Source organism: Sturnus vulgaris, unplaced genomic scaffold (assembly GCF_052056855.1).
Source record: "Sturnus vulgaris isolate bStuVul1 unplaced genomic scaffold, bStuVul1.hap1 Scaffold_84, whole genome shotgun sequence".
Taxonomy (NCBI): domain Eukaryota; kingdom Metazoa; phylum Chordata; class Aves; order Passeriformes; family Sturnidae; genus Sturnus; species Sturnus vulgaris.
Genome location: NW_028276728.1, coordinates 1,029,279 through 1,050,002, shown reverse-complemented (window position 1 = coordinate 1,050,002; position 20,724 = coordinate 1,029,279). Strand labels below are relative to the sequence as shown.

At 49.0% G+C, this 20,724-nt stretch overlaps 1 pseudogene; it reads right to left on the bottom strand.

Moving 5' to 3' along the window:
• Nucleotides 1–18,049, bottom strand: part of LOC148217430 (serine/threonine-protein kinase pim-1-like) — a 36,332-nt pseudogene extending 18,283 nt beyond the window's left edge.
• Between the last annotated feature and the right edge of the window lie 2,675 nt (nt 18,050–20,724).

Sequence of the window (20,724 nt, the reverse complement as noted above, 5' to 3'; positions counted from 1 at the left end):
TCATGTAAGCAAAGCAGTATGCTAAGATAGTAAATGATTTTAAAGTTTAGCAATAGAACTCATTATAAAGTTAGAAGCTTAAGATGTATTAATGTGGGTTTGTGAAGTGTTATATGATTGGTTGAAAAATGATGCATTGTGGAAGAGCCATGGGGAGCAAAGCAATTAATGATTGATGTAAAAAGACATTAACAAACCTCATAGAAGTATGTGATTGGCTAAACAACTAACAAATGGCATTGTAACTAATAATTAGGTGATTTCTGATATTATGACATTGGAGCTAACACCTTTAATGTCTCACTTTTCTATGGGACTGGTGCAACCAAGTAACAAACCATCTTTTACAACATCTCTCAGTTGCCCCATCGCTTGTAGGATCAATCTCCCAATAGGGATTATTTGGACATCAGGTCTACCCATTGACATCAATGTAGGGACACCAGGTCTACCCTACTAAAAATCAATAAGAATTTAGGGAAACCAGGTCTACTCATTAAAGTCAATGACGATTTTGAGGAAATTTGGTCCTAAAATAGGGAAAATTGGGTAAATTTGGGGGAAATCTTGGGCTGAATACCAGGAATTTCTGCTCCAGGATTGTGGTGGTGATGCTCTGGAAGACCTGGATTAATTCCTGGAAGCCAATCCCAAATCCCTGATCCCACACCTATAGCCTGTGCTGGAGCTGTGCCTCTGAGTAAGTCTAAAAATCTCTGTTTTCACCCCAAAATCTGGGAATTCTGAGCTAAAATTGGGATTTTTAGCACCAAAACTTTTGGAACATCAGGTCTAGCCACTGAAGGCAATAGAGATTGAAGGACACCAGGTCTACTGGACTGAAATAATTTGGGAATTGCGGGAAATCAGGTCTATCCCTCAATCAAGTTGGATAAGGAAGGGTTGCTGGTTAAACTGGGAGCACTGGCAGCCACTAAGGGGGCCTTTGGGGTTACTGGGAGCACTGGAAAAAAAGTAGGAAGACTGGGAGGGATTATTAGAGATAAATGGAGCCCCACTTAAGTCAATAGGAATTTAGGGACATCAAGTCTACCCATGAAAGTCAAAGGGGATTTAGGGACACCCAGTCTACCCGATCAAAGCAATGAGGGATTTTGGGACACCAGTTCTGGGGTGCCCCAGGGGTTTTGGATGATCCAGGTGTCCAAGAGGAACCCAGTAATTTTTGGGGCACCTAGGTGATTTTTGGTGGTACCCAGGTGTACCCAGGTGATTTCTGGGGATATCCAGGTGATGTTTGGAGCACCCAAATATCCCAACTCACCTGGATGGGCCGGGAGAAGATGACGGCCACCCATTGCATCCTCCCGGTCGACAAGGACACAGATGACCCTCGGCAGCAGAGTCCTGTCAGGGGGCACCCCAACATTCAGGGGGTACCCCAAAACTCCAGGTGAGGGCCCCAGGGGTGGGAGGGAGCCCTGAGTGACCTCGGGAGAGGATGCAGCACAGGTACACCCCGGCACTTTGGTCTGTGGGTTTGGTGAAGACGGTGTTCTGCACCAGCTCCAGCTCTGGGGGTGGCAAAGGGGACACCCCAAAATCTCAGGGAGGCAGCAGGGTCACCCAAAATGATGCATGGAAAAACTCTATAACCCACCAAGTAAGTTATAGGTGTGTATTTTATTCAGCACTGAGGTGCATGGGGCATAGCTCCTCCAAAAACCTGCACACCTTTGGCAACCTGCACCTCTCTTTTTATTCTCTACAAACTAAGATTGCACAATACACCTAATACACATCCAATTCCTAACCCCGCCTGTCTCAGCTTTGTATTAAAATTAGCTCCACGCCTCTTTGCAACTGCAAACTGTTCCTTGTTGGTTGCTCTGGTGGTCATCTGGGGGTCCTTGGGAGGAAGCAGTCTTCCCCTCAGTTGAACTTTTCACCTTGCCTTGTTGTGCATGCGTATTAGTCTTTAGTCGCTTTCCAGGCCTTGATACCAGTCTTTGCTGGCTCAGGGGTCTAAGGAATCCCCCTTATCTGGAAGGGGCCTTGCTCTTCCACCCTGTTTGTGCAGTCTTGGCCCTCTATCTTATCTTGCAGCCTTGCTCTGTGCTCCTGTTCTTGCAAAGACAGCCAATGTTAAACACTCATGGACTCGTGTCAGTCTCCTTCTAATCACAGCATCCTCCTATTTTTACCCTTCACTCGAATTTTAATTTTAATGCTCCCTATTTCAGTGTCATAATGGCTCCTTGGTTCTCTGGGTCCCACAGCTTCATCCTTGACCCTTGGTTCCACGGGAGTCCTGAGTTTCACAATGGTCCCCTCGATTCCATGAGGCCCCACAGTGTCAAGACTGACCCATTGTTCCATGAGGTTCTGCAGTGTCACCATGGTCACTGTCAGAGGCTGGATGAGATCAATGTCCCCAGAGGCCTCGGGATGAGCTGTCAATCTGTCACACAGTGGGGTGGTGCTGACCCAGGCTCTCATTGCCTGAGCAATTGCAAGTCCCAACTGGGGGGACGCCCATGAAAGCCCGGGGGATTAAAACACAGAGCAGCCCATGGTCCATACCCTGCCTTCTCCTGGGGTCTGTGTCTCACCCACACTGGAACCCTAGGAGTTGGTAGCCATGTGTGTGTCTTTCTATAGAGCTTCTGACTCTCTGTCTCTCTCTCTTTCCTCTCCTTCTAATGCTCTTTATATGGAACAGTTTTGGGTACCTCAACAACTTAAGTGTTTAGAGGTTTCTGAGGTTAAAAGGGCAAAGTTCATGAAGTTACTGGCATGATAAGTGTTTTGTGTTGAATTGGATGTTATATAAAATCCGTTTCCAAAGTTCCTTGATTTTCTGTACTTTGCCAGTAAAAATTTGTGTCATTTTGACCTCCTGAGAATATCTGGCTGGGGTTTCTCCAGTGCATGAAACTCAAGTAAAGGAACCTTTGGTCACCCCCAGCATTTCAGTGTTCTGGGATGTTACAGCCCCACAGGCTCAGCATGGCCTCTTGTTTCCATCAGGCCCTGCTGTGTCACACTGGCCCTTGGTTCCATGAGCATCTGGAGTGTCACACAGCCTGATGACATTTGTCCTTGCTGCCTCTCCCATCCCAGTGCCCCAGGAACAGCCCCGAGCCACCTGTGAGGGACAGGCCCTGCTGGCCCAGGCCTGGGCTCAGGCCTTGGCCTTTCTGCTTCCTCCACCCAGCCCAGGCCTTGCTCAGCATTGCAGTTCCCTGCTCACAGCCTCGGGCTCCTGCAATCCTGCCCTCAAGGATCTGCTCTCACCACTCCCTGGGGAGCCTTTGGCACTCCCTGCCCTCAGTGGGGCCAGTGATGCTCCAAGGGACTTGGAGTTTTGCTTCTGACTCCTTGAGCAGCTTCTTCAACCTTCTCTCAGTACCTGGGGGTCCTGGACTCAGCCCCAAATCCACCGTTGGGGATCATTAAAATACAGAAAACCCTCAGGAGCTCTTTGTCTTCTTTCCAATGTCTTCAAGTCTTCAGGGCTTGTGCAGCTCATTGGAGTCAGTTTGGAGTTTACTTGAGGAGGAAGATTTCAGTGTGCAGCTCATTACTTTTTCTTTTTATTATTGACCATGATTTTATTTTTCAGTTCAGAGAAATGCTGATAGAAGCATTCCCCAAGTGATCTTGATCCTGAATTTCTCCTAAGCAGGTCTGCATACACAGAAGAATGAGCCCCTTGCAGTCTGACCCTGTTTGGACAAGCTGCTCCCCAAGCCCAGCCTCACCGTGTCTGACATGGCCCAGCTGGGACTGACATCCCTGGCCCTGCACCAGAAGCCCTTCCCCCTGAACTCTGCAGCTGGCTGTCCCTGCCCACTGCACCATGTCCCACGTGCTCTCCTCAGGGCTCTGCCTGCATCCAAGCCCAGGAGAAGTTTTCCTGTTGGTGAGGAAAGAAGGGAAAAGCCTGAGCAGGTTTCCTAAACGACAAACCCCCACTGTAGAAGCACATGCTGAGTACAGGCTGCCTGCAATGATGACACCTTTCTACTAGGGACAGTGTGAGCAGAAATGATGTCTGGAAGCAGAATTCTCAGTCTTCCAGCTGAATTCTCTGTCCTTGTCCTTTCCCTGCATCTCTGTTGCAGATGGAAGCTGCTGGTGCCTTTCTCAGCTGTGACCTGTCTTTTGAATGCAGACAGATGTTCCCAGGTGTGTTAAGCAGGTGCTTTGCAATGTTTATGCAAAGCTTTGGTGTGCTCATGGAACCAAGGGGACCCTTGTGACACAGCGGGGGCTGATGGAACCAAGGAGACAATTGTGACAGTTGAGAGCCTCACACAAACAAGGCTCCATTGTGACGCTGAAGGCAATTACGGAATGCACATCACTGTGACACAGCCGGGCCACATGGAACCAATGGTCCCTTATGACAATGCAGGTCCAAGGAGACCATGGTGACACTATGGGACCGCATGGATCCAAGGGGCCACTGTGACACTGAAGAACTTCATGGAAGCCAGGGTGCAGTGTGACACAGCGGTGCCTGATTGGAACAAAGGAACCACTGTTGACAGCCCAGAAACTCCTGGAACCAAGGGGCTGTGGTGACACAGCAGGGCCACATGGAACCAAGGAGACCTGTGACATTTAGGAACCTAATGGAACCAAGAGTCCACTATGACACTGCAGAAACAAGGAGACCATTGGGACGTTGTGGAAGCTCACAGAACCAAGCAGCCCTTGTGACACTCCAGGGCCTCGTTGAAGCAGGGAGACCACTGTGACAGTCCAGAACCTCATGGAACTAAGGCTCTCTTGTGACACAGCAGGCTCCCATGCAACCAATTGTCCATTGTGACAATGCAGATCCCAGGAGACCATGGTTACACTACGGAAGCTCATGGAACCAAGGGTCCATTGTGACAAAGCAAGGCCTTGTGGACCCAAGGAGAGCATTGTGACATCATGGAACCTCGTGGAACCAAGGGTCTATTGTTACAATCCAGAAGCAAGGACACCATTGTGACAGTCCAGAACCTCATGGGACCAAGATTCCGTTGTTCTACAGTGGGGCTTCATGGAACCAAGGAGCCACTGTAGCACAGCAAAGCTGCATGAAACCTATGGTCCATAGTGATACTGCGGATCCAGGGAAACCATGGCGATACCACGGAACCTCACGGAGCCAAGGGTCCAGTGTGACCCAGCAGAACCTCTTGGAATCAAGGCAACCATGTCACACTATGGAACCTCATGGAGCCAAGGGTCCAGTTTGCCATTGCGGGGCCTCACTGGAGCAAAGGACATGGTTGATGGGACAGAAGCTCATGGAAACGATGGGATATTGGGACATTGCAGAGCCTCATGGAACCAAGGAGACCACTGTGACATTGAGGAACCTTATGGAAGCAAGCAGCCACTGTAGAACCAAGGAGAGCACTGTGGTGCCCATTGATCATAGCTATCAAGGGTAGCATTCAAATTGGAAGAATTACATGTTGGAATGCTGAAAGGAAAAAGTGCTTTTCCTCTTTACTTTTTACCCCCTCAAGTCCACTATGAACATATGCCACGGGAACATTCTGCTCAGCAAATATACAAAGGTAATTCATCACAAACAATGCTTTGGCTAGTCTTTCTTGCACATCTGTTATGCCTTGAAATTTTCCAAGATATAACTTTAAAGTCTGATTTGCTCATTCCACAATTGCCTGTCTGGTAGGGGAATGAGCAACCCCAGTGGGATGCTGTATACCCCACAGCTGACAAAATTTTCTCAGCCTTTCACTGACATAGGCTGGACCATTTTCCATCTTTAATTGTTTAGGAACCCCCATGACTGCAAAGCAGTAAGTTAAGTGTCGAGTCACGTGTAAGGCCCTTTCTCCAGTTTGTGCCATGGCCCAAATAAAGTGACTATATGTGTCCACTGTAACATGCACATATTTGAGTTGGCCAAATTCTGATACATGTGTAACATCCATTTGCCATACTTCATTCGGGCCTAAGCCTCGAGGATTAACCCCAACACCGAGACCCGGACCATGATGGCTACAGGTAGGGCATGCTCAGACTATTCCTCTGGCCTCCTCCATCGTGATGTTGAAATACTTGTGTAAGCCACGGGCATTTTGATGAAATGTAGCATGAGCTTCACGGGCCTTGGTGAATTCATTAATTGGCTCTGACACAGAGACCAATTGGTCTGCACTCATATTGCCTTCTCCCAAACCTTGGGTTCATTTGTGGCTTCTAATATGCAAGGCAGAATATGATTTCTTCCTTTGATTGATGCATGCTTGCAGTTGTCTCAACAGCTCAAAAAGCTGAGGGTTCTGTATGTCCTTGATTATGGCATCTTCAATTCTTGCAGCTATTCCAGCCACATACAGAGAGTCAGTTATAACATTTAACCTGTCTCTTGGCCATTTTTTAAAAGACCAAACAACTGCTCTCAGTTCCAAAGTTTGTAAGGAGTCTTCAGTCTCTGCTTGTAAAATGATATGATGCCATTTAGAGCCATCATGCCACGTGGCAGCAGCACGCTGTGATTTTCTTCCTGCATCAGTAAAAACTGTAACCGCTCCTTGGAGAGGCTGTGCACTATATTTTGGAATCTGTAACCAGTTCTGCTGGCTCATCCACTTAAGCACTGAAACTTTAAGTGAGCTGACATTGATGTCCTGTGCCTCACTCAGGAGACTAGTTTGTAACAGTTGAGAATTCTGCAGGTACCACTCCAGCTCTTCTCTTTTAAGAGGCAAGTAGATGGTTCCAGGCTACTTGCCCAACACCTGCACTATTCGAGTTCTTCCTTTAAAAATAAGTTCAGCCAAGTCCTCAACTTTTTGCTGGGTCGTTTTTCATGGTTGTAGGAGTGGAAATAGCCATTCAAGAACTTTGACCTCCTCTTGCTCCCCCTTTTTCTTTTTGTGCTGCTTAAGTGCACCAAGCAACTGTGATGGCCCAATTAGAATGGTAAGATCAATTGGGAGGTCAGGGTCAAGACGATCGACCACTCGCCGTGCAATTATAGTGCTCAACTGCTTAATCATGTTATTCTGCAAGGGCGAGAGCCTTACTGGAGCAGTGGGATCAGTTCCTTTCAACAGTGGTCACAAAACTTCCAACTGTTCATTAGTAATCCCAACCACTGGTCGTAGCCACTGTGAGTCTCCCATGAGTTTTTGTCCATCATTTAAATGTTTTACGTCCATTTTGATAGTTAACTTTTGTGGCCTAATTGTGGCATTATCAATTTTCCATCCCAAATATTTCCACGTAGGAAAATGCTGAACTTTTTCTGGGGCAATTGATAAACCTTGTTGCAGCCACTGTTGTGTCAAGAATTTCTCTTGTTGTGGATTCAAGGGTTGTTTCTGAGCCACTGATATGTCATCCATGTAGTGGTAGATCATGGCATCTGGCCATGCAATTCGAATGGGTTGTAATGCACGAGCCACAAACAGCTGACATAGAGTGGGACTGTTCTTCATTCCTTGCAGTAGAACCACCCATTCAAAGCTCTGTGCAGGTGCTTCTCGATTAATGGATGGAACTGTAAAAGCAAAATGCTGTGTGTCCTCTGGATGTAAGGGAATTGTGAAAAAACAGTCTTTGAGATCCACAATCAGTAGATGCCAATGCTCTGGGATCATTGCTGGATTAGGCAGTCCAGGCTGCAAGGCTCCCATGGTCTGCATCTGTACATTCACTGCTCTTAAGTCATGCAGCAAATGATATGTCCCAGATTTTTTCTTTATCACAAAAATAGGAGTGTTCCATGGACTTGTGGATGATTTAAAATGTCCTTGATTTAATTGCTCGTGAACTAACATCTGAACCTGTTGTAGACTTTCCTTTTCCAGTGGCCACTGGTCGATCCATACCGGCTGATCAGTCAGCCATTTCAGCTGAATCGGGAAAGTCCATCCAATGGCCCCGAGGGAAAAGGTCTCTCTGTTGTTAGGACAAAGCCTAAAGAGGTCAGCACATCTCTTCCAATCAGGGCATTAACCTTTTCTGGCAGTGGCATTATGGTGACATAGATAGAAACAGTTTTGCCATCTATAGTAACTTGGACTATATCTCGGCTTCGCTGTGCAATAGCAGCTCCACCCACTCCTTCTACTCCTCCCATCATTCTTTGTAGTGGACATTGTGGTGGCCAAATCAATTGGCAAATGATAGGCAAGTCCGAGCCGGGGTCTAAAAGGACAGGAAGACGTAGAGTTTGTCGGCCACACTTAATAACTGCATTTACAACAGGACGATTTTCCATTGAAAGTGTCAATAATGCAAGTCCACCTGTAGATCCAAATCCTTTTCCACCTCTTTTCCTTATTAGCTGGAGTCATTGCCACTGTTAACTGCTGCATAGGTATAAACTGTGCGATCCTGCTTCCTTCAGGGATATACATTGGTGTGAAATGTGTTTGAACCATAATGCAGATTTCTCCATTATAATCCACATCAATAAGTCCAGGTAATACAAAAAGTCCCTTCATGCTGCTGGAGGACCGACCCAATAACAATGCTCCATGGGCTTGGCCTCCAATAATCAATGGTCCTTTTAGTCCAGTGGGACCTTTCTGTGGTCTGTTGTCGATCAGGGTGCCGTCTATTGCGGTTGCCAGGGCCAGTCCGAGGCTCCCTGAGGTGGCGGGTTGGAGCCTGGCTGCTGATTGCACTGGCAGGCGCAAGGTGGCGCTGTTGTCACCTGAGCCGCTGTTGGGGTCTGCGAGCCGCCACTTCTCGCTCTCAGTCCATCGTTTTTTGACTTTCGGCGACAAGCTTCCAAGCTGTGGTTATTCATTTGGCACTGTGGGCACCACACCTTTTGTACTTTGCACTCATGCTGCAGGTGTCCTCTGCATCCACGGCGATGACACTTGTCCTTGGACCGTGGGACTCCTTCCTTTTGAGGTGAGTTCAGGCGAAGAGGAGCGAGGGCTGCTGCGAAAGCTTGTTGCTGTGTCTGCACCAAATCTTTCCCTAATTCCTTCACTGCTTCCACTAACAAAGCTTGATGATCTACGGGCACTCTGCTCATTCTGTCTAACATTTCCTCAACTGAAGCATCAGTCGTCAATGTCACTAGTATGTTCCTTGTAAAAGGGTTAGAATTCTCTAACACACACTGTCTCAGCAATGCCCCTTTCATCCATTCCTGAACATCTGCACTATTTATTGCCCCTGTCTCATTTACGGTTTGTCACAACTGCATGAGCAGTCTCCAGTCAATAGCATTGTATTCTCCAGCAAGTCCTCCCTCACTCGGTGTATATACAACTGGGAAGGCTAAAATATCCTCTCCTATATCTGCTACAAACTTATAATCCTGATTCTCCATTGCTGTTCTTTGAATTGCTTTCCAATCTACTTGGGGAATTCGAGCTCCTCCCTTTTTCCTTTTCTCAATCCCTTTCTTGTCTTTCTCACTTCTCATGCTAATCAAACAGTCATTACCATCCCCATGATCTCTGGCTGCCTCCTCGTCTATCTCAGCCTCCTCCCCTGGGGACAATGAATCATTATCCTCATCACTATCCATCAGCGGGGCAGAGGGTCGTGCACGATCGGTCTCTGACTCCGGTTGGCGGCTAACTCGCACCGGACCTCCCGTCGGAGGAATAGGCACGGACTGAACTCCTAACTTCAGTCTGCCTGCATCCGACTCTGCAGCAGCTGTTCCTGCATTTAAGTGAGAGGATGCCACTGCAGCAACCTGCTTCTCAGTTAAATGCCTCTGCAAGCACTTTGTTACTGCCCGCCAAGGTTTCATAAGATTTTTAGCTGGATTAGAGTCATCTATAACCATATCCCACAATACCTGACCAAATTTATTCCACTCATCTACCACAAACAAATCTCCACTGTCCTTAAAAAATCCTGATGCCTTTTCAAAGGCAATCAGACCTGCCAGTTCTTTTTTGAGGTCAATATCCTTTACTCCCCACTTTTCTAAAAAGCGTATAAATAAATGGAAGGCTACCTCATTATCCATTTTATCCACAGCCGGCAACTGTCCCTTACATGTACAGAAATGTGCAGCCTTTGCAGGTTCAGCCCTTCCTCAGACGGTGAACTCCTCCTGTAAGGCAGTTCAAGCACAGATCAGGATTCTTACACCAGCGTCACCCGATCTTCCACTCCCCGGTCGCTGCTACCGGTGCTGCTCTGATCTCCCTTCGCTAACCAGAACAAGGAGTGGGGGTCCCTGTTCCGGGCGCCAAACTGCAGGGTGGGGCGAGTGACGGCGAGGGGAGGCATGCAGACAATCAATATGATTGATAAAGCAAGCTCCGTTTATTCTCTGTTACAATGGCTTTTTATTCACTTAGCCAGCAACAAGTACAGCAGTCACATTTTGATTGGTCGCACACACATTTCTGCCTTGCTGCTTCTCGCCAGGGTTCTTTCTTGTTCTCATGAGAAACTTCTCTCAAGTTGCACAGAGCAGGATGACAAGATTACAGTGTCCTTGTCACATCAGCACACACTGCAACACTTGCAAAATGATGAACAGCCTGTCTTATTCTGATCAACAGGGGGATTGTTTGAACAATGCATCCAAAGACCCATGGCCCTGATCAGAAAGCCATTCCTCAACAGTGGCCTCAGCAGATGAGCCTGTGGGCTACGGCCTCCCCCAGCCCCAGCCTGGCCCAAGCTGATTTTCAGGACAGCTCCAGGACGCTGACTCCATCTCCATCTTCTTCTGGTGCTGAGAGATCCTGCCCAGAGCACCTTTCCTCATGGCACTCTTCAGGGTAGATGTTGGTTTCCGAGGGGGACAGCCCCTGCTCAATGCAGGCTTCCCCTTGGGATCCCTCTTGGCAGCTGCTGGTATCGTTGCTGCATGTTACCAGGCCTGAGCTGTCACCTGCTGCCAGCCCCTGCCCGCTGAGGGCCTGCTCTTCCAGCCTGCTGGCCATGGGGCTGGCTGCTTTGGAGCTGGGCTTCACGTTTTCGTGCTCCATGTGCAGTGCAGAACGTCTGGCACACAGAGATCCCGGGAGCTGCTTCCTCCTGAGTGAGTGGCACTCCTGGCACTGGGCAGTGCAGGGCCCTGGGCCCCTTCTATAGCCCTGCAGGTTGGGGCTGTGCCATGTCACCAGGACAACAGAATGTCCCTCATCACCCAGGAACCCGATAGAACACCCCTGTGTCACAAAGGGCCCAGCCCAGCAGCCCTTCAGCAGCCCAAGGCCCTGGAAGTGGCATGGAGCAGCAGCCAGACTGGAGGGCTTCCAGCCCCTTGTTCTGATCCACTGATTGAAATGATCAGAAATGGCTCTGCCTCAGTTAGGGTGCAAATGAGACCATGTGCCAAAGTCAATAGGATGGGTTTTACTGACGAGCAAATGAGAGGCAGAAACAATGACAGAGAGAGAAAAACCAAAATGGAATAGAGGTGGGGGGAGAGAAAGAGAGTGACAGAGCCAGATGAAGTAGAAAACCTCAGCACTCTGTGGATCCCAATGGAATTCTGCTCCCTGATGGAGACCATCCCCAGATCCCTTGGAGATGGATCCCAGTGGCATAGTGTGGATGCTCTACATCTCTGTCTTCTTGGTGCTCAGGGTGCCCCACAAACACGGAGTTCTGGGGGTCCATACACTCTTGGGCCAGGGGGGAAGGCCCAGGTTCCTCCCCTGGCAGGGACAAGTCTGACACAGGCTCTGGCAGCAGCCTCTGGCTCTGCTGCATCCCTTTGCATCAGGAGCAGTGCTCTGCTGCAAGGCCTCAGCAGTGAGTCTGGGCAGCGCTTTGGGGCTCTGGGATGGATTCTGGCCCCTCCTCAGGTGTCCCTCACGGCCATGTGCCGTGGATGTGGCCTTCCCGGGCTGGGCATTTTCCAGCGGAGCCAGTTTGTGTGAGGGAGGATGGGTGTTGAGTGCCTGTGAGCAGAGGTTCCCCCACAGCCCCAGAACTCTCGTCCTCCCTGGCTGGCTGTGGGCAGTGTGTGCAAAGGTGGCCTCAGCAGATGAGCCTGTGGGCTACGGCCTCCCCCAGCCCCAGCCTGGCCCAAGCTGATTTTCAGCACAGCTGCTGGCTTTGGCTTTCTTGGGATACATTCTCCTGCCTCAGTGCTGTGTCCTTGTCCCTAGAGCAGAGAGAATTGATCAGTGGTGTCACCTTTATGGTACCTCAGGTGCTGTTTGGCAGCTCAAGTCCCAGGCCAAAGCTGCAGTCAGGTGAGGGAGGGGTGGGCTGGGCTGGTCTCAGCCTCTTTATTCAGGAGTGGATTTTTGAGTTCCTTCTGCACCCAAACTATACTGTGACTCTAGAAGGTGTGTGGATGTGTATTTTAACTTGATAACATTAATAGAAATTAGTATTATCATCATTACTTTATTATATTTATTATAATTATAATTATTTCCTCCTAGTTCTATTTCTTCGTATTCCTCCTCCTCCTCTTCTTCTACTTCTTATTCTTCTTATTCTCTATATTATTCTTCTATCGATGCTTAAAATTATTATTTTTACTACTACCACTATTTCTTCATCATAGTATTTCTATAATCCTTCTTCCTATTATTATTAATTTTCTTCTTATTATCACTATTTCTTCTTATGTGCTTCTTCTTGTTCCTCTAGTTGTTCTTCTACTTCTACTTTTTATTTATTCTTATATTGTCGTTTTTATTCTGCCTATCTGCCTTATTGCTGTAAATGCCTTCAACTGCCCTGAGCAGTTCCTTCTTCACCTTTGCTTTCTTTCCTCTTTCCTGATCCACATTTCTTGCTCTTGCCCACCCCTGTTCCCTTCTCTACAAACAGCTCATCCCTGTTTGCCCTTTCTTCTCTGGCCCCACTCCCCATTTCAGTTCCTGAGCTGGCACCATGGGAACGTCCCTTGGGGAGCAGGATCATCCTCCAAGTGCTGCAGGAATTGTCTGCAGGGTCCTGCAGTGCCTCGTGCTGCTCCCTTGCCAGAGGCACCACAGGCCAGGGGGGCACATCTGGGCTGCTGTGTCTGGGTGTGGGGCTCCCTGTTGTGGGCAATGAGGAGGGGCTGGAGAGGCTCTGCAGGACTGACAGGATGGGCTTTGGGGCTGTGTGGAGAAGCTGAGGGACCTGGGCTGCTGGACCTGCTGAAGAGGAGGCCCAGGGCTCATCCTGCACCTGCTCCAGGGGTGGTTTCAGGGAATCACAGAATCAGCCAGGCTGGAAAAGACCTTGGAGATCATCAAGTCCAACCTGTTCCCTGACACCACCTTGTCTCCCTGAGCCTCCTCTTCTCCAGGATAAACATCCCCAGCTCCCTCAGCTGCTCTTCACAGGACTTGTGTTCCAGACCCCTCACCAGCCTTGTTGCCCTTCTCTGGACTCACTCCAGCCTCTCCATGTCCTTCCTAAATTGGGGGTCCAGAACTGGACACAGCACTCGAGGTGCTGCCAAACCAGTGCTGAGCACAGGGGAAGAATCACTGCCCTGCTCCTGCTGGCCACACCATTCCTGATCCAGGCCAGGAGCCATTGGCCTTCTTGGCCACCTGGGCACACTGCTGGCTCATGTCCAGCCTGCTGTCCATCAGTGTCCCCAGGTCCCTTTCTGCCTGGCTGCTGTCCAGCCACTCTGTCCCCAGCCTGGAGCACTGCAGGGGTTGTTGTGGCCAAAGTGCAGGACCCAGCACTTGGTCTTGTTAAACCTCACCTTGTTGGATTTGGGCCCTGGATCCAGCCTGTCCAGGTCCCTCTGCAGAGCCCTCCTGCCCTCCAGCACATCCTCACTCACACCCAGCTTGGTGCCATCTGCACATTTCCTGAAGCTGCACTCCATGCCCTCATCCAGATCATCAATGCAGATATTGAAATCCACGCTGGCTGGCTCTGATCCCTCAGCCATCCTGGAGGTGCCCTGTGCTGGCACTCAAGGTGATCTGTTCCATCACCTCACCAGGCACCCAGGTCAGGCTGACAGGCCTGCAGTTCCCCACATCCTCCTTCCAGCCCTTCTTGGGGATGGGCTCACATTGGCACCTCCAGTCCTCTGGCACCTCCCTGCTGAGCCAGCACTGATGAGAAATGATGGAGAGCACCTTGGGCAGCTCATCCAGCAGCTCCCTCATCCCCCTGGGATGGATCCCATCTGGTCCCAGAGACACCTGTGAGCATCTGAGTGGCTCAGCAGGTCCCCAGCTGCTTCCCCCTGGATTTCAGGGGTCTGTTCTGCTCCCTGTCCCCATCTACCAGCTCAGGAGAACACTTGTCCTGAGGACAACCTGGCTTATTGTTGAAAACTGAGGCAAAGAAGGGGTTGAATACTTCAGCCTTTTCCTCATCTTTGGTAACCACATCCCCCCCAAAAAAGGAATGGAGATTTTCTGTGGTTCTCCTTTTGCCATTAATGCATTTATAAAATCATTTTTGTTATCCTTCACAGAAGCAGCCAGGTTAACTCCTCATTTGAGCTTTCACCTCTGATTTTCTTTCTGCATGACCTAACAACTTCTCTAAATGTTTCCTGAGTTGACTGCCCCTCTGTCCAAAGATAATGCACCTTATTTTCTCCATGACATCCTGGTAAAAGCTCCCTGCCTAGCCAGGCCAGTTATTTTCCTCTCTAGCTCTCTTTCCTGTGTGAGGAAAGTGAGGGACAGGCTGCTTCTGCTCCTTCAAGATTCCTTTCTTGAAGTGTCTCCATTCTTCCTGGAATCCTTTAAGAGCTGTTCCCCTTAAAAAAACCCAATTCAATTATTCCCAAATCTGCATTCTGAATAGGCCAAAGTCTGCTCTCTGTAGGTCCAGTGTAGATGTTTTGTTGATGACCCTCCTTCTTTCACAGAATATTAAAAATCTGCATTATTTCATGGTCACTGTACCCCAAACAGCTTCTGAGCACGACATCTCCCTCCTGCCCTTCTCTGTTTGTGAACAGCAGGAGACAGAGCTTGCCTTGCCAGTGAGAAGAGAAGGAATTTTGGTTTTAATCAAGGCCATATTATTTTTATTTTTCAGTTCAGAGAAGGGCTGACTGAAGCATTCCTTAAGTGATCTTGGTGCTGAATGTCTCCTTAGGAGGTCTGGGCTTGCAGAAGAATGAGCCCCTTGTAGGCCAACCCTGTTTGGACAAGCTGCTCCTCACCCCCAGCCTCACCATGTCTGACATTGCCTAGCTGGGACTGCCATCCTAAAACTTAAAAACCCCTCTATAAATTTATTAGTAATATTGTAATTTAATTAAGTCATAAAAGTATAATTATGCTTTTACTTTTGTAATACTATTATTACCTTTTTATATCTAATTTTTCTATTTATATGAAAAAATCTATGCATTTTTAACAATCAGAAAAATTAATGGTCATTCATTCTAAGTAACACAATTCACTTCATTAATTAATTGGTCACTATTGGCCATTGATTTCTCCCTGTTTATGAAAATTAGTCCTATTTTAATCCCTTTCTCATCTTTTTAATCATTTTCACAGACAGGATAAAACAGGGCCACTTTGGGGCCCATGAAGATATGTTCTGGGTTATATTTCAGGAAGTTTTGGGTCCGGGGAGGGAATTTAGAGAGAACTTGAGGGTCTGGAGGACACTTCAGGAAGCCGGGTGGTCACTTAAGGATTCTGACAGAAACTTCGGAGTCCGGGGGAGCTCTTGGGGGTCCAGGGGGGCACTTGGGGGTCAGGGAGGGGAATCTGGGGCCATTTGGGGTCCGGGCGGGCACTTGGGGGGCTCTAATGGGGCTCTCCGGGGCGCGGGGGATGATGGGAGTTGTAGGCACAGGTATAACACGGTTCAATAGGGCCGCGGAGCATCATGGGAGTTGTAGGTGCAGCTACAATGTCTCTCGGTGGGGCGCGGTGCATGATGGGAGATGAAGTCACAGCTGCAATAGCACTCTATGGGAACCGCAGAGCATGATGGGAGCTGTAGTCCTGGAAGTGAATGTTTGGGGGTGCGGGAAAGGCACCTGGGGGACACTTTTGCGTCCCAGTCGCAACTTGAGGTGCTCAGGAGGGAACGTGAACGGTTTGGGAGCACTTGGGGGGAGCTTGGGAAGCTCTAACTGGGCTCTTTAGGGCGCAGGGAAGGGCAGGAGTTTTAGGCACAGACCTGTGTTCTGAGGGACTCTGGGGGACCCAGGGAATGACAGAAGTTGAACTCCCAGAAGTGACTGTAACAGGAATCTGTGGGGTTGGGAGCTTCCATAGGATCTGGGGATGCTTTTGGGGTGGTCCCGAATGGGCGCTGAGGGGGACCTTAGGAATCCTGGAGGCTCTGGGGGACACTTACGGGACATGTCGGGGGCAGATACCGGGGTGCTGGGGAGCGCGGTGCATGATGGGTGTTTTACTCCTGGCTCCAATGGGGCTCAACTGGTGTGTGGGGCATGATGGGAGTTATAGGCAAAAAGAAAAGATGGCGTCGAGTCTAGGCACCGCCCATGATGTCACGATCTCTGGAGCTGATTGGCTGCGGGCGATGATGGGCGGGAGCCTCGACAAATGGGAGGTGGCGTAGGCAGGAACAGACCATTCAAGCCTTCCCAGTACAGCCCAGTTCATCCCCAGTACAGCCCAGTAGAATCCCAGTGCACCATCAGGCCCTTCCTGTACAGCCCAGTTCATCCCTAACACAGCCCAGTCCATTCCCACTGCCCCTCGAGGCCCTACCAGTACGCTCCAGTCTGTCCCAGTACACCTTAGTTCATGCCCAGTCCCTTCCAGTTCCCCCCAGTGTCATCCACAGTATGTGCCAGTGTCTGCCAGACTTCCCCACAGTGTTCCCAGTGTCCCTAGTTTGTCCAAGTATTACTCACATTATCCCCAGTTTGCCCCAGTATGGCCCAGTATCACTCCCAGTACATCCTGGAATGTCCTCAGTGTGTCTCTGTGTACCCCCAACATCCACCCTCACAGCTGGCCCAGGGCAGCTCTGCAGTGGTTTTGGTGGAACCTTGGGCTGGCACACACCTGAGGAGTGTGTCTGTTTGCAGTGGGGAACATTAGGAGTTTTAGATTGCTTTAAAAAAACCAAAAATACAGAACTCCTCTTTGCCAGACCTTCTGAGGAGAGACCCTGGATCAACATCAATCACAGAATGCTGCAATCACCTCTGCTCTAAAGAGAACAGTAATAAAATACGCCCTTGAAAATAGGAATGGATATTTTTAAGAAGCTCTTTCAAATATTTCTCCATATCTGGTGTTGAAAACCTTCCCAATGAACTGCACTGGACCAGAGGGAAATCATTGCAGAACCATTGTTTGTCAGGACTTGCTTGATCCCAGTGAGCCCCGTGGTGCATTTGGTGCTGCCAAGGAGCTCCAAATAATATTTTGGAAAGATTGGCTCTCTCTGCAGTGCTGCCCTTGCCAGGAGCCCGGCCCAGCTCAGCAGCACAGACACAGCACAAGGACTTTAATGACCCTCTCGGGGTTGGGGCTGAGGCCCTGAACATCAGTCCCTGAGAGGGAGCTGAAGAAACCTCTCAAGAATTCCAAGTCAGATTCAAACTCCAAAGTTTCTCTTACTTTTAGTGAGTCCTGCTTATAAATATGAAGGAGAAAGTCTCCCAAGGGATGAATTAGAGCAGAAAATTGATGACAATGATGTCAGGTAGGCAAAAATAGGGTAAAGGAGGAAAATAAACGTCTCAAGAATTCAAAGTCAGATTCAGAGTCCAATGTTTCCTGAAGTTCTAAAGGGTCCCCCTGAGGGACATGACTGAGAAGGTGTCCCCAGGTGCGGGTTTACTGTATTTACATTATATTTCTAAAAGGTGGGTTTATTTTTTTTATGACATGTTTTTAAAGTGTGGGCTTATTATTTTTATGTTACAATTTTTGGTGGGGATTTTTTCTTTTCTGAATGAAACAGAGAGACAGGACTTCTGAGTTGCTTTAGAAAGTGTGATTTATTTTTTTAATTTTCTATCCAGGCAGAAAGGGTAAGTTTGGCCTGGTGGTGCACTGGGATTCTCCTGGGCTGTACTGGGGATGAACTGGGCTGTACTGGGAGGGCTTGAATGGTCTGTTCCTGCCTACGCCACCTCCCATTTGTCGAGGCTCCCGCCCATCATCGCCCGTAGCCAATCAGCTCCAGAGATCGTGGCATCATGGGCGGTGCCTAGACTCGACGCCATCTTTTCTTTTTGCCTATAACTCCCATCATGCCCCACACACCAGTGGAGCCCCATTGGAGCCGGGAGTAAAACACCCATCATGCACCGCGCTCCCCAGCACCCCGGTATCTGCCCCCGACATGTCCCGTAAGTGTCCCCCAGAGCCTCCAGGATTCCTAAGGTCCCCCTCAGCGCCCATTCGGGACCACCCCAAAAGCATCCCCAGATCCTATGGAAGCTCCCAACCCCACAGATTCCTGTTACAGTCACTTCTGGGAGTTCAACTTCTGTCATTCCCTGGGTCCCCCAGACTCCCTCAGAACACAGGTCTGTGCCTAAAACTCCTGCCCTTCCCTGCGCCCTAAAGAGCCCGGTTAGAGCTTCCCAAGCTCCCCCCAAGTGCTCCCAAACCGTTCACGTTCCCTCCTGAGCACCTCAAGTTGCGACTGGGACGCAAAAGTGTCCCCCAGGTGCCTTTCCCGCACCCCCAAACATTCACTTCCAGGACTACAGCTCCCATCATGCTCTGCGGTTCCCATAGAGTGCTATTGCAGCTGTGACTTCATCTCCCATCATGCACCGCGCCCCACCGAGAGACATTGTAGCTGCACCTACAACTCCCATGATGCTCCGCGGCCCTATTGAACCGTGTTATACCTGTGCCTACAACTCCCATCATCCCCCGCGCCCCGGAGAGCCCCATTAGAGCCCCCCAAGTGCCCGCCCGGACCCCAAATGGCCCCAGATTCCCCTCCCTGACCCCCAAGTGCCCCCCTGGACCCCCAAGAGCTCCCCCGGACTCCGAAGTTTCTGTCAGAATCCTTAAGTGACCACCCAGCTTACTGAAGTGTCCTCCAGACCCTCAAGTTCTCTCTAAATTCCCTCCCCGGACCCAAAACTTCCTGAAATATAACCCAGAACATATCTTCATGGACCCCAAAGTGGCCCTGTTTTATCCTGTCTGTGAAAATGATTAAAAAGATGAGAAAGGGATTAAAATAGGACTAATTTTCATAAACAGGGAGAAATCAATGGGCAATAGTGACCAATTAATTAATGAAGTGAATTGTGTTACTTAGAATGAATGACCATTAATTTTTCTGGTTGCTAACAATGTGTAGATTTCTTCATATAAATATAAAAATTAGGTATAAATAATGATAGTATAATAAAAATAAAAGCATTATAATATTTTTATTTTGTAATTAAATTACAATATTACTAATAAATTTATAGAGGGGTTTTTATGTTTTAGGATGGCAGTCCCAGCTAGGCAATGTCAGACATGGTGAGGCTGGGGGTGAGGAGCAGCTTGTCCAAACAGGGTTGGCCTGCAAGGGGCTCATTCTTCTGCAAGCCCAGACCTCCTAAGGAGACATTCAGCACCAAGATCACTTAAGGAATGTTTCAGTCAGCCCTTCTCTGAACTGAAAAATAAAAATAATATGGCCTTGATCAAAATCAAAATTCCTTCTCTTCTCACTGGCAAGGAAAGCTCTGTCTCCTGCTGTTCACAAACAGAGAAGGGCTGGAGGGAGATGTGGTGCTCAGAAGCTGTTTGGGGTACAGTGACCATGAAATAATGCAGTTTTTTAATATTCTGTGTAAGAAGGTGGGTCATCAACAAAACATCTACACTGGACCTACAGAGAGCAGACTTTGGCCTATTCAGAATGCTGATTTGGGAATAATTGAACTGATTTTTTTAAGGGGAACAGCTCTTAAAGGATTCCAGGAAGAATGGAGACACTTCAAGAAAGGAATCTTGAAGGAGCAGAAGCAGCCTGTCCCTCACTTTCCTCACAGAGGAAAGTGAGCTAGAGAGGAAAATAACTGGCCTGGCTAGGCAGGGAGCTTTTACCAGGAAGTCATGGAGAAAATAAGGTGCATTATCTTTGGACAGAAGGGCAAGCAACTCAGGAAACATTTAGAGAAGTCGTTAGGTCATGCAGAAAGAAAATCAGAGGTGAAAGCTCAAATGAGGAGTTAACCTGGCTGCTTCTGTGAAGGATAACAAAAATGATTTTATAAATGCATTAATGGCAAAAGGAGAACCACAGAAAATCTCCATTCCTTTTTGGGGGGGGATGTGTTTACCAAAGATGAGGAAAAGGCTGAAGTACTCAACCCCTTCTTTGCCTCAGTTTTCAACAATAAGCCAGGTTGTCCTCAGGACAAGTGTTCTCCTGAGCTGGTAGATGGGGACAGGGAGCAGAACAGACCCCTGGAATCCAGGGGGAAGCAGCTGGGGACCTGCTGAGCCACTCAGATGATCACAGGGGTCTCTGGGACCAGATGAGATCCATCCCAGGGGATGAGGAGCTGCTGGATGAGCTGCCCAAGGTGCTCTCCATCATTTCTCATCAGTGCTGGCTCAGCAGGGAGGTGCCAGAGGACTGGAGGTGCCAATGTGAGCCCATCCCCAAGAAGGGCTGGAAGGAGGATGTGGGGAACTGCAGGCCTGTCAGCCTGACCTGGGTGCCTGGTGAGGTGATGGAACAGATCACCTTGAGTGCCAGCACAGGGCACCTCCAGGATGGCTGAGGGATCAGAGCCAGCCAGCGTGGATTTCAATATCTGCATTGATGATCTGGATGAGGGCATGGAGTGCAGCTTCATGAAATGTGCAGATGGCACCAAGCTGGGTGTGAGTGAGGATGTGCTGGAGGGTAGGAGGGCTCTGCAGAGGGACCTGG